The 13,842-nt window shown below is 35.0% G+C and overlaps 1 pseudogene; it reads left to right on the top strand.

Annotated features, from left to right (window-relative positions):
• Positions 1–974: 974 nt before the first annotated feature.
• Positions 975–2,391, top strand: LOC114051766 (annotated as a pseudogene).
• Positions 2,392–13,842: the final 11,451 nt, after the last annotated feature.

The following is a 13,842-nucleotide window of genomic DNA, read 5'->3' as shown; positions in this document are numbered from 1 at the left end:
TGGAGAGCAATTTGGAACTATGCCCAAAGGGCTATAAAAATATGCATATCCTTTGACCCAGCAATAGCACTTCTAGGGCCATATCCCAAAGAGATCATACAAATGGGAAAAGGACCCACATGAACAAAAACATTTATGGCAGCTCTTTTTGTAGTGGCAAAGAATTGGAAATTAAGAGGATGCCCATCAATTGGGGAATGGCTGACCAAGTTGTGGTATATGAATGTGATGGAATAAGAAATGGTGGTATAAGAAATGGTGGTATAAGAAATGATGAACAGGCTGACTTCAGAAAAACCTGGAAAGACTTGTGTGGTCTGATGCTGAGTGAAGTGAGCAGAACTAAGAGAACATTGTACACAATAACAGACACATTGTGTGATGACTAATATTGATAAACTTAACCCTTCCTGGCAGTACAAGAATCTAAGACATCTCCAGAGGCCTCAGGTTGGAAAATACTATCCATATCCAAAAAAAGAACTATGGAAGTTGAATTGCTTTTTTTTTATCTTCTGTTGAGTTTTGTTTCCTCTTTCTGATTGTTCCTCCTATTGTTTTTAATTTTTACTTACAACATTACTAATGTGAAAATATTTTTAATATGAATGTAAATGTATAGCCTATATCAGATTGTGCACCATCTTGGGCAGGGTGGTGGGGAGGAAAGGGGAGAAAAATTTTAAACTCAAAAGCGTATGGATGTGATTATTGATAAATCAAAATAAATTAATAAAAAAAATTAGATTTTGAAAGTGGAGCCGCTAGCTGCCTGCTGCAACCACAGCCTGAGGGAAGAAGGAGAGCAGGGAAGCCCTGGAGTGCCACCCGGCCCTCCTGCCCTGCAGCCCCCAGGCCCAGCTGCCTTGCTTCATTCTGTGCTGACAGGAGCCCCCACCCTGCACTCGTGCAGGTGGCAGCCTCGACCTGGCCCAGAGAGCCTGAGCAGCCCGGCGGGGCCTCCTTCACCTGAGCACCATGGCAGGAGCTGTAGGAGGAAATTATATTCAGTGGTATTTTTCTCAGGTGAAAGGGGCAGTCGATGATGATGTAGCAGAAGGTAGCTCCTGCTGTTGGTTCATAGGGTGTTGTATTATGTACTGCCATGCTCAGCAGAAAGGATGCCCTTCGCTTTAGCTCTCCAATCAGCAGATATAATTTCTACAGTAGAATTTAACCATTCTGGAGAATCACTAGCAACAGGAGATAAAGGGGGTAGAGTTGTCATTTTCCAACAGGAGCAGGAGAACAAAACCCAAATGCATAGAAGAGGAGAATACAATGTTTACAGCACCTTCCAGAGCCATGAACCTGAGTTTGACTACTTGAAAAGTTTAGAAATTGAAGAAAAGTTCAACAAGATTAGGTGGTTGCCTCAGAAAAATGCTGCTCAATTTCTATTATCTATCAATGATAAAACAAATAAGTTATGGAAAATATTTGAAAGGGACAAAACATCAGAGGGATATAACTTAAAGGAAGAAGATGGCCAGTATAGGGATCCTACAACAGTTACCACACTATGGGTGCCAGTATTTAGACCCATGGATCTGATGGTTGAGGTGAGTCCAAGGAGAATATTTGCCAATGCTCATACATATCACATCAATTCTATCTCTATCAATAGTGATTATGAAACATATTTATCTGCAGATTAACCTTTGGCATGTTAAAATTATGGACAGAAGTTTTAATATTGTAGATATCAAGCCTGCCAACATGGAAGAGCTGACGGAAGTGATCATGGCCATTGAGTTTCATCGCAATAGCTGTAACACCTTCGTTTACAGCAGCAGCAAAGGGATGATTCAACTGTGTGATATGAGGGCATCTGCATTCTGTGATCGGCATTTGAAATTGTTTGAGGAACCCAAAGATCCCAGTAACAGGTCCTTTTACTCTGAAATCATTTCCTCCATTTCTGATGTAAAATTCAACCATAGTGGTCAATATATGATGACTAGAGATTACCTGTCAGGATAAATCTGGGATTTAAACATGGAAAACAGATCTGTGGAAACCTACCTGGTGCATGAATACCTCAGAAGTAAACTTTGCTCGCTATACAAGAATGGCTGCATTTTTGACAAATTTGAGTGTTGTTGGAATGGATCAGACAGTGTTGTCATGACAGGATCTTACAATAATTTCTTCAGAATGTTTGATAGAAATACAAAATGAGAAATCACTTGGAAGCATCCCGGAAAAACAGTAAGCCACGCACTGTTTTGAAGCCACACAAAGTCTGCGCAAGTGGTAAATGAAAGAATAAGTATCGACAGCCTAGACTTCAACAAGAAAATCCTTCATACAGCTTGGCACTCTAAGGAAAATATCATTGCTGTGGCTACTACAAACAACCTGCATATATTTCAAGACAAAATGAATTAGGGTTGGCATTCCTAGCAGGAGTCCACTTCTTACATAGTTGAGATAGTTGAACCTAGCATTTGTACCTGTAAAAGAGAGAGAGAGAAAGAGAGGTCCATTGTGGCACCCCTTTCCAGTGTTTAAAAACATGCCATGTGGCAACACATTTTTATAGCTATGTGGAGAAAGTGCTGTTGATGATTCACTGTGGTGTTCTCCATGTCTGCTAGCTATTTAGGTAAGGGTAGGGCACTTTTAATTTCAATGACTACTTGCACCATCTTGCCCAGTGTAATAGATTGGACTGTATCGTCATTGGTTTACTCCACTTTTTATGCCTTCCATTGTGATGACGTCAAACACAGTGAAAGCCTTCAGTCATGCTATGGGATTTAATTGTGTAACTTCATTACTGTAACATTTGTGGCCCTTTTTTATTAAATACAGCTCATTCTTACTGTGGCTTGTAGCATTCTTCCTCCTCTGGCCTCCTGGACTCCTCCCCATCACGTCTCTTACCCACTTCCCCTCCACCCAGCCCTGGTGATGGTGTATTCAAAAAGAAAGAAAAATAAATAAAGCACATGAAATGAATCAGTTTGGGGTCAATGGTAAAGGGGGTTTATGTTGTGAACAAATGTTTTAATGACAGTTGGACTGTAATCACTCCTTGCCATGTCTGGCACCAAAAACAAAATAAGAGAGAGAGAAAAAAAAACACAAAATACTACTGAATAAAAATGACAAAGAATGGGGAAAAAAAGAAAAAAAACAAAAATTAGGAGATGAAAAACACTCTCAATATAAAAAAAGGTGGGCAGGGGAGGGCTAAGGGAATAGGAAAGGCACTCCTTAGACATCAAATAAGTCACAAATACAGGACACAGAGAGATATTGGAAAAATAACTATTTTAGTTGTATGACACTCAATTTTTCAGTAACTTGGAGGAAAAAAAAGGACTTTATGTCTTCTATTTTTAAATCATTTCTTGGTTTCTTTTGTTTTCCCTAGGTTGCAAAGATCATTCCTTTCCTAGATCACTATGGCTGGTTAGAGCATGAAAAATAGAAAGATAACTTAAATAGAGTGAAAATGCCTTAATGAAAATAATGGTGCTTTTTTCTGTTTATTCTTTTCAACAAAAAATAATATGAGTTGATTGTTATAAAAATAATGGGCTTTTATGTTTGCTATAGTTAACAAAAAGAAAGCCAAAAAAGGAAATCAGAATATGAATCATTCTAGTGAATTTTGAAGACAAAGGGGAAAAAAAAGATGAAACTCAATGGCCTCCCAAGTAAAATTGGTGTTACAAAACTAGTATGGGGACAGAGCCAAGATGGTGGAGTAAAGTCAAGGACTTACTTGAATTCTCCCCCAAGCCCCTCCAAATACCCTTAAAAATGACTCTAAACAAATTCTCTAGCAGCAGAACCCACAAAAAGAGTGAAACAAATTTTCAGCCCAAGACAACATGGAAGGTTGACAGGAAAGGTCCCTTACACCAGGCTGAGAGAGGAGTGCAGTCTAGTGCAGGACACACCAGCACAGACAGAGCCCCAGCAAACCAGGAGCAGTCTGTAAGAGTGACTGAATCACTAGCTGCAGCAGTGGCTGCTTCCAGAACTCTCAGCCCACAGATGGTAAGGGGATGCAACAATTGTTCAGAAGGAAATTACAGGGGTCTGTTTTTAGCACTGATGCAGGACTTGGTTGCTTTGCCCATACTTAGATTTGTGTTGCAGTCCTAGGTGGCAGTCCTGGGGAAAGGATGAGCACTAGCATAACAGAGCTTGTGGCAGCAGCAGAGACAGAAACCTTCTCACAATTCCACAGCAGAAAAGAATGTTTGTGGTCACTCCACAGACCAGAACACAGGCCAGGAAAGGAGTAAACACCTCTCCTTAGATCATACCACCTTATACGAACTGAAATTTTATAGGTCCCTAGTATCCCAACAGGTACCTATTCAGAAGTATCTCTGAAAACAGCTGGACAAAATCCCTGAAGCTTAGGACAGTGTCCCCTCCACACTGGAAGCAGAGCCCTACCTTAACAAAGAGCTAAAAATCAAGTAAGAGAAGTAGAGGAAAAATTGGGAAAAGAAATGAGAACGATTCAATAACATTATGAAAAATGAATCAACAGCTTGGTAAAGTGGACCCCCACAAAAAAAAAACAACAAAAAACAAAAAAACTAATGAAAATAACACCTTAAAAAAAGTAGACAAGACCAGATGGCAAAAGAGGTCCGAAAAACCAATGAGAAGAAGAATGCCTTAAAAACCAGGATTAACCAAATGGAAAAGGAGTTCTGAAAGCTCACTGAAGAAAATAATTCCTTAAAAATTAGAGTGAAGCAAATGGAAGCTAATGAGTCTATGAGAAAACAAGAGAATATCAAATAAAACCAAAAGAATGAAAAAAAAAAGATGATGTGAAATATATCATTGGAAAAACAACTGACCTGGAAAATAGATCCAGAAGAGACAATTTAAAAATTATTGGACTACCTGAAAGCCACAATAAAAAAAGAGTCTAGACGTCATCTTTCAATAAATTATAAAGGAAAGCAACCCTAATATTCTAGAACCAGAGGATAAAATAAACATTGAAAGAATCCTCTGATAACCTCCTCAAAGAGATCCCCAAAAGAAAACTCCTAGGCATATTATAGGCAAATTCCAGAGTTCTTAGGTAAAGAAGGAGAAAATATTGCAAACAGTCACAAAGAAACAATTCAAATATTGTAGAACCATAATCAGGGTAACACAAGATTTAGCAGATTCTACATTAAAAGATCAGAGGGCTTGGAGTATTGTATTCTGGAGGTCAAAGGAGTTAACATTACAACCAAGAATATAACTTATGCAGCAAAACTGAGTATAATCCATAAGGGGAAAAAATTATTATTCAATGAGATAGAGGAGTCTCATGCATTCTTGATAAAAGACCAGAGCTAAATAAAAAATTTGGTTTTCAAATACAAGACCCAAAAGAAGCATGAAAACATAAACAGGAAAGAGAAATCATAAAGGGCTTATTAAATTTAAACTATTTATATTTCTACATAGACAGATGATATTTGTAACTCATAAGACCTTTCTCATCATTAGGGTAATTAGAAGGAGTGTATATAGACAGTGAGTTGAATATGAAGGGATAATATCTAAATAATAAAAGTAAGGGATGAGAGAGAAGAATGTACTAGGAAAAAGAGAAAGGAAGTGGTAGAATGGGGTAAATTATCTCACATAAAAGACACAGAAAAAAGCTTTTACAGTGGAGGCAAAGAGGGGTGAGGTAAAAAGAAATGAGTGAAACTTACTCTCATCAGAATTGGCTTAAAGAGGGAATAACATATATACTCAAATGGGTATGGAAATCTATCTTACCTTACAAGAAAGTAGAGGGGAAGGGGATAGGAGAAGGAAGGGCAGATTGGGGTGCAAGTAATCAGAAACAAACACTTTTGAGGAGGGACAGGGTGAAAGGAAAGGATAGAATAAATTGGTGGGGCAAGATAGGATTGAGGGGAAGATAGCCTTTCACAATATGACAATTATGGCAGTGTTTTGCATGACTATACATGCATAATCCACATTGAATTGCTTGGACTCTCAATAAGGGGAGTTGAGGAGGAAGGGAGAGAGGAAAGGAGAGAATTTGGAACTCAAAGTTTTAGAAACAAATCTTAAAAATTGTTTTTACATGTAACTGGGGAAAAACAAAATACCAAATTAGAATTAAAAATAAGTAAAAAAAATTGGTTGAAGGGGTAATATGTTAGATTATGTATAAGGTCTCTCAAAGCTCTAATAATTCTAAGTCCCTTAACTCTTCCAGATAGCTGAATAACACAACCCTTTTAACTATATCCCTTGACTACACATGCTTGAAAAGATAAATGTGATCTTGAGTTCTTTCTAATAAATTGGGCTGAAGTTAAAAAAAATAGAACAACAGAAACAACTAAAAATGGCCTTTAAAAACAGAAGAAAGGGCCTCAATATTCATTATACCACTAAACATGACTATACTATTAAAATGCAATGCATACATAAAACTAAAGTTGCTTAACTAATAAGATTTTTAAAATATAAAAAAAAATTGAAGAAAATGCCTTATTCCTTTAAATAAAAAGAGACAATATTATTTTTCCTGTTCAGGGTAATGATCAACTAATACATATACTGAAGGTTCCAAATAGATTCTAATCTCTTAGGCCAGAATTAGTAAATGTCAGAAAGACTTTCTTCTGTTTTTCTGGTGTTGATGAATTATTCACATAATGTTTATGTAAAACTGATATTGCCATCAGAATTGCCTAAAAATACCACCTTTTCTGAAATCTCATCTTTTAATTTCCCTATAGCTAAGTAATATTGGTCATGTTTTGATGAAAAGTATTAGACTAAAACTTATTAACAAAGTAAAAGTCTATGGATTCATATCCTCCTACAGCTCTGTATTCTGTAAATTTATATCATAGTGCACTGCTATAGAATCACCAATTTTTAATCTTATTTCACAAGTTCTCTTTTAATATGAAAACTTATTTTACTGTATCCTTCTCCTTTGCCTCCAGTATTTTTCCTTCTGAACTTAAGCATTTGACTTTCTAAGAAAATAAATGAAAGATAATATACAATGAAATAAAATTTAAAACATAATACTTAGAGTAAAAATTTCTCTTGTGGCACCAGACTTGGATTATAGTATGTACCTGTGAAATGCATTAGTCAGGGTGTTGAATGTATTTAGAAAGCCTGATGGAGTAAAAAATCTTTCAACAAGAATCCATAGAATGAAGTTACCAAGAAATGGCTTTTGAGTTTATGGACCTACTACATTGTGAAGGCTAAGCATGATAGTATTTTATTTGTGGTGAGTATTTACATAAAGATTTTGAAACAGTTTGCTAATTTACTAATTAATAATAAAGGAAATAATGTACCCAATTTGAATACAGTATCACTCAATTTCAGTTCAATGTTGTCCTGTTCTAAGAGGTTTATTTAAAAAAAAGTTAATGAAGCTTAAAATCATCAACAAATACCAATATTTTTATATAGAAAGGACATAAAAAGATGCATATAAAACCATGAACCTATTAAGTACAACTTATGTTGTTAAAAGTATATATAAATAATTTAACATGTCATTGCCTGCTTGTCTGTCACCTTCTGAACTTCTTTTTGCTCTTTCCTGTGCATTAAAAATGTCTTACTAACTTTTTTTTTTCTCTCCCTCTTTTTGAATTACTATCACTAATCTCATTCCCATCCACAGGCTTGCTCACCATACTACCTCCAAGTACTCCTCCATATATTAAAAGCCCTCTTTTTAAATAAATAAGCAAAGTGAAATCAAACCAAGGTGTGCTATATTATTGAAAATGTATGTCTCATCCTGCATTTCTAATCTATCATTACTCCATTGAAAGACATGAAGCATGATTCATCATGAATCATCTGGATCTGTGACAGGTTACCATATTGATTAGAGCTCTTGACTCTATTGTTTTTATTTGCAATACTGAATTCTTCCATAATTATTCTTTAGGTTCTGCTCAGTTTAATCTGCATCAGTTCTTGTAAATTTTAGGATTATTTCAATTTTGTTCCATTAAATTCAAATAAATATTCTCAAACATTTCCACATGAATGAATGCCAACTTTGTTTTCAGTTCTTTGTACCAATAAAATATTCCTCTAAAAATATTTTTGTAATGTGACTACACATCTGTAAGTATCATAACACCTTGGAAACACCAAAAACTTGTAATCACCCAGAACTAGCTCTGAAAACAGCAGTATGAAAAAGCCTGAAGGTCACCTCTAGGTAAACAAGGCTCAACATTAACACAAAATTTAAAAAAAATAGGCTAGAAAATGAGCAAACAACAAAAACAAAAAGAACTTGACCATAAAAAGTTACTGTGGTGGCAGGGAACACTAAAACACAATCTCAAAAAAGAAAAAAAAAAAGACAGCAATGTGAAAATAGCTATAGAGTCTCAAAGAAAAATGTTCCCAATACCAAGAAGAATTCTTCGAAGTGCTAAAGAAGGAGATAAGTGTGGTAGAGGAAAAAATGGAAAGTAAAATAAGAGTGATGCAAAAAATTATGGAAAGAAAATTAACAGCTTGGTAAAAGAAGCACAAAAATTACTGTAGAAAATAAAACCTTAGAAAACAGAATTGCCCTAACAGTAGATGCTAAAAAAAAAAATCACTGAAGAAAAGAGCTCATCATCCTCTCTCCCTCTGCCTCTCCCTCTCTTCCCTGGGGTTTACTGGCTAGATTTCTTTCTCAAAGACCAAGCCTTAAACCCTTCTTAAACAGGAGAATAAGTCAAAGGGAATAGGAGGTACTAAAATTCACTGGAGAAAAAACTCAAAAAATTGAATTTGACAAATGGGAAAAAAGAGGTATGAAATTGTACTGAAGAAAATAATTACTTATGAAATAATATTGGAGAACTAGAAGATAATGACTCCATAAGACATCAAGAAACAATAAAACAAAGTTAAAAATGAAAAGAAATAGAAGAAAATGTGAAATACCTTTTAGAAAAAACATTGACTTGGAAAATAGATAGAATAGAGATAATTTAAGAATTATTGTCTAACCCTAGACATCACATTTCAAAAATTATCAGAGAAAACTGCCCTGATATTTGAGAACCAGAGAGAGGATAAAATAGGAATTGAAAGAATACACTGATCACCTTCTGGATGAGATTCCAAAATAACATTTCCAAAGAAATTAGCCAATTTTCAAAATTTCCATGTCAAGGAGAAAATATTACAGTCATTCAGAAAAAAAAATTCACATAGCATAAAGCCTCATACAAGATCATACAAGCAGCTTCTATATTAAAGTTGCTGAGTGCTTGGAATATGATATTCCAGAAGGCAAAGAAGCTAGATTTACAATCAATAATAGACATTTAATGAATTAGTAGATGACTTTTATTTATTCATGATTAAAAAAAAACAGATCTGAATACAAAATTTCATTTTTCCACAAGAATGAAGAGATACATAAAAAAGTAAAAAAGGGAAAATGGGGGGAGGAGGAAAATTTTTGAACCTCATTTTACTCTGAATTAGTTCAAAGAGACAAGAATATATATCCACATTTGGTTGGGTACAGAAATATACTTTACCTAATAGTGAAATAGGAAGGGGAAAAGAGAAGAGATGGGGTGAGGGGTGATAAAAGAGAGTGTGGGTTAAGAGGCAGCAGTTAGAAATGAAATACACTTCTGAGGAAACACAGATAAAAATAGAGAAAAAGATAAACAAGAAAATAGGATGCAGAGAAATACACAGTAATAATTGTAAAAATGTATGAATGGGATGAGTTCACATATATAACAGAATTGGATAGCAAAATGGATTAGAAACCAGAGTTCAGTAATATGTTGTTTATGAGACACATATTTGAAACAGAAAGATATACAGAGTTAAAATAAAAGACTAAAGCAGAATCAATTATGCATCAAAAAAAAGGTAGGGGCAGTAATAATGATCTCAGACAAAATAAAAATAGGTCTAATTAAAGGTGATAATCACAGAAAATGATGTGTTTTGTCCTTCGTTCTTGAAGAGGAACATGACATCAGGGAGATGATGACATGACTTGCAATTGACTTTGATTTGAGTGACGGAGAGCTGTACAAGGTCACCAACCTCACTTTCTCCTCCAGAGCTATCTAGGTCCAGTGGCGAGATACAGATCAGGACAATTGGAGATGGCCCTGCTATCAGAGAAACAGCATTTACCCAAAAGGTTTCATAGACAATGAAGATAACATATATTTATGTGCATATGTGTGTGTTTATCCACATATATGTGTATGCATATATGTATATATACACATATGTTATTTCAGTGTTTCTCTGATAAAAGCTTCATTTCACAAGTCTATATGGAACGGAGACAAATTCATAAAATTAGAGTGATTCCCCAATTAACAAATGATAAATTCATAAATTGCTAAATGTTCAAGGGATATGAACAGGGAATTTTCAGAAGAAGAAATCAAAGCTATCTGTAGTCATTAAAAATGCTCTAAGTCATTACTGATTAGAAAAATGCAAATTAAACTAACTCTGAGGCATTGCTTCACATCTATCAGAAGTGACAAATGAAAAAGCAAATGAGTGAAAATATGTACACTAATAAAGTATTTGTGAAGTTGTGAACTGGTCCAACCAATTTGGAGAGTAATTTGGAGCTTTTCCCAAAAGGTATAAAACTTTTCATATCCTTTGATCCAGCAAATCACTACTAGTTCTGTACCCTAAAGAAAACAAAGAAAAAGAAAAGAGGTCTATAAGTACAAAATATTTATAGAAGCTTTTTTTGTTGTGGCAGAGTGTTGAAAATTGAAGGGATGCTCATCAATTGAGGAATAGCTAAAAAAAAGCTTGTATATGATTGAGATGAAGTACTGTTGCTCTATTTAAAAAAATGATGAAGGGGGTGGTTTCAGAAAAAAAAATCATGGCAAGACTATTTGAAATGATGCAATACAAAGTGAGAAGAACCAGATCATTATGCACAGTGACTAAGCAGTGTGAAATAACGATCTGCTATGGACTTTGATTAATACAGGTTTCCAAGAGAAATCCAAAGGACTCTGTTAAAAAAAAAATGCTATCCAGAGAGAAAATTGATGAGCTGATTTTCTCTCTCTCTGATATGGTTGATGTGGAAATATGTTTTGCATCATTCCATATGTATCAATGATATAATTTTGCTTGCCTAAGAGGGAGTGGGGAAGGTTAGGGAGAGAGGAAAAGAACTTGGATCTCAAAATGTAAAACAAAACAAAACAAAACAAAACAAAAACCAGAAAAACAAAAAAAAACTTTTAAAAATAATAAATAAATTTATGTTTATGCATGAATCTTTTCTTTGATGCCTATGATTTCTTTGTTGTATATGGCAATAGGGATAGGGGGAAAGATATAAACAGCTTGGTGAGTTTTGGAGCATAATTACAAATTGCTTTCCAGAATCATTGCTCATTTCACAGCTATAACAAAAAAAGTGTTAGTACATTTGTCCTCCTATAACCCATGCAATAATTATCATTTTCCTATTTAGTTTGATAAATGTTTATTCATATCCATCAGTTGACTTTCTTAAGTATCTGTAACAGTTCCCTGTATTTCCTGAATATCATTTCATTATCAGAGAAATTTGTTTCAAAGATCCACCCCCCTCCACTCAACCATTTGCTTTCTAATTCTATGTGGATCTTGTTTGTGCAAAAATGTTTCATTCATGTCCTCAAAAATTTCCATTTTAACTTCTGTGATCATTGTTATCATATGGTTGGTCATATTTTTGTCCATAGTTGTGATACATATTTGTTTCTCTCCTCATCTTATTTGTTTATGATATTAATTTGTATTGACTTACTTATGTATCTATTTAGAGTGTATTATGGTATATTGTGTGAGATGTTGGTCTAAGCATAATTTCACTCAAAGTACTTTCCATTTTTATTTGTTTGATTGTTTCATAATGAATCTTTACTCCAGTAGTTAGTATACTTCAGTTTATATAAACTTAATCAATTCAAATTAATAAGTATTTGTTTAAGCACTTATTATGTGCTAGGCACTTTGCTAAGGACTGAGAATACAAAGGACAAATAATACCTCCTCTCAAGGATCTCATGTTTGAATGGGGGAGACAGCATAGCAAAAACTATGTATAAATAAAATATATAGAGGATAAGTTGAAGATAATCACAGAAGGAAGACACTCTCATTAAAAAGGAATTAGGGAAAGCTTGTTGAAGAAGGAGAGATTTTTGCTGGGATTTTTAGTAGAAAATCAGTGAAGTTAGGAGATGGAGATGAAGATGGAGAAAATATGGGGGAGAGTAAATGAAAATTCATGGAGTCAAGTGATGAAGTACTTTGTAAGAGGACACAGAAAGTATTAGAACAATACAAGCCTGGAACAATCCCTTCACTTTCTTGTCCCCCTTCTTACAGTCACTGAACATTTTATACTTTCTCATTTAAAAATTTCTTTGAGTACAACTTCAGGAGGGAGAGATTTTTTCTACCAGAGGGTTGCAAAGAAACTCAGGGTTTTTTCCACATGACTGCATAAATTGATCTCTGATCTGTGGCTCTGAGAAATGGGTTCATTATCCCAAATCAGAATGTCAAAGGAGTTAAGGAATAACAAGCAAGATATTATCAAGACAAAGCATTTTGCCTTTTTCTTTCATGTGATGTCATTGGTCTTCTTTGAAAACAAAAGAAGAAAAAACAATAATCATATATTTAACAATACTTGTAGGTTATTAAACACTGTACAGTATGTTCTTTGGTGAATAAACATACCCACACACACACACACGCACACATATATACATGCAAACTCATAGATATATAGATGTAGATATGGATATAGATATAGAAACTATATCAATAGTTTTCTGTACCCAATTGAGTGTGCATGTTATTACCTCCTTAAGCCAAATCCAAATACATTGTTTTGTATTCAAATGTTTCCTGACGCCCCAAGACTAAGGGATCACATAGACCTAGTCTTGTTCCAGAGGGCTAACTGATGAGAATCAATTTTCTTTGTGCGTCTTCTTAGTTTTTTTATTTATTTATTTTTAGTTTTCAACACTCCCTTCCACAATATTTTGAGTTCCAATTTTTTCCCCATCTCATTCCTCCCTCCACCTCAAAATGGCATGCATTCTGAATACTCCTTTCCCTAATCTGCCTTCCCTTCTATCTCTGACCCCCATTCTCTTATTCCCTTCCCCTTCAATTTTCCCACAGGGCATGATAGATTTCTATACCCCATTGTCTGTATATCTTATTTTCCAGTTGCATGTGAAAACAATTTTTTTAACATTTGTTTTTAAAACTTAGGGTTTCAAATTTTCTCCCTTTCTCCCTCACCACCTGCTCTCATTGAGAAGGCAAGCAATTCAATACAGGTTATCCATGTGTAGTCATGCAAAACACTTCCATAGCAGTCATGCTGTGGAAAACTAACTATATTTCCCTCCATCCTATCCTGCCCCTTTTTTATTCTATTCTCTCTTTTGACCCTGTCCCCCCTCAGAAGTGTTTGATTCTGATTACCCCCTCCCCCAATCTGCCCTCCCCTCTATCATCTCCCTGCTCTCTTGTCCCCTTCCCCTTCTATATTTTCCTGGTGGGTAAGATAGTTTTCCATGCCCAATTGAGTGTGTATGTTATTCCCTCCTTCAGCCAAATCCAATGAGAATAAGATTCATTCATTCCCTCTCACCTTCCTCCTTTCCCCTCCACTGTAAAAGTCTTTTTCTCTCTGTTTTATGTGAAATAATTTACCCCATTCTACCTCTGCCTTTCTCTTTCTCCCAGTATAATCCTCTTTCACCCCTTAATTTTATTCTCCAGATATCACCCCTTCATCTTCAACTCACC

Source organism: Vombatus ursinus, unplaced genomic scaffold (genome assembly GCF_900497805.2).
Source record: "Vombatus ursinus unplaced genomic scaffold, bare-nosed wombat genome assembly UNPS02014805.1, whole genome shotgun sequence".
NCBI lineage: Eukaryota > Metazoa > Chordata > Mammalia > Diprotodontia > Vombatidae > Vombatus > Vombatus ursinus.
This window is presented reverse-complemented; position numbering and strand designations above follow the sequence as displayed.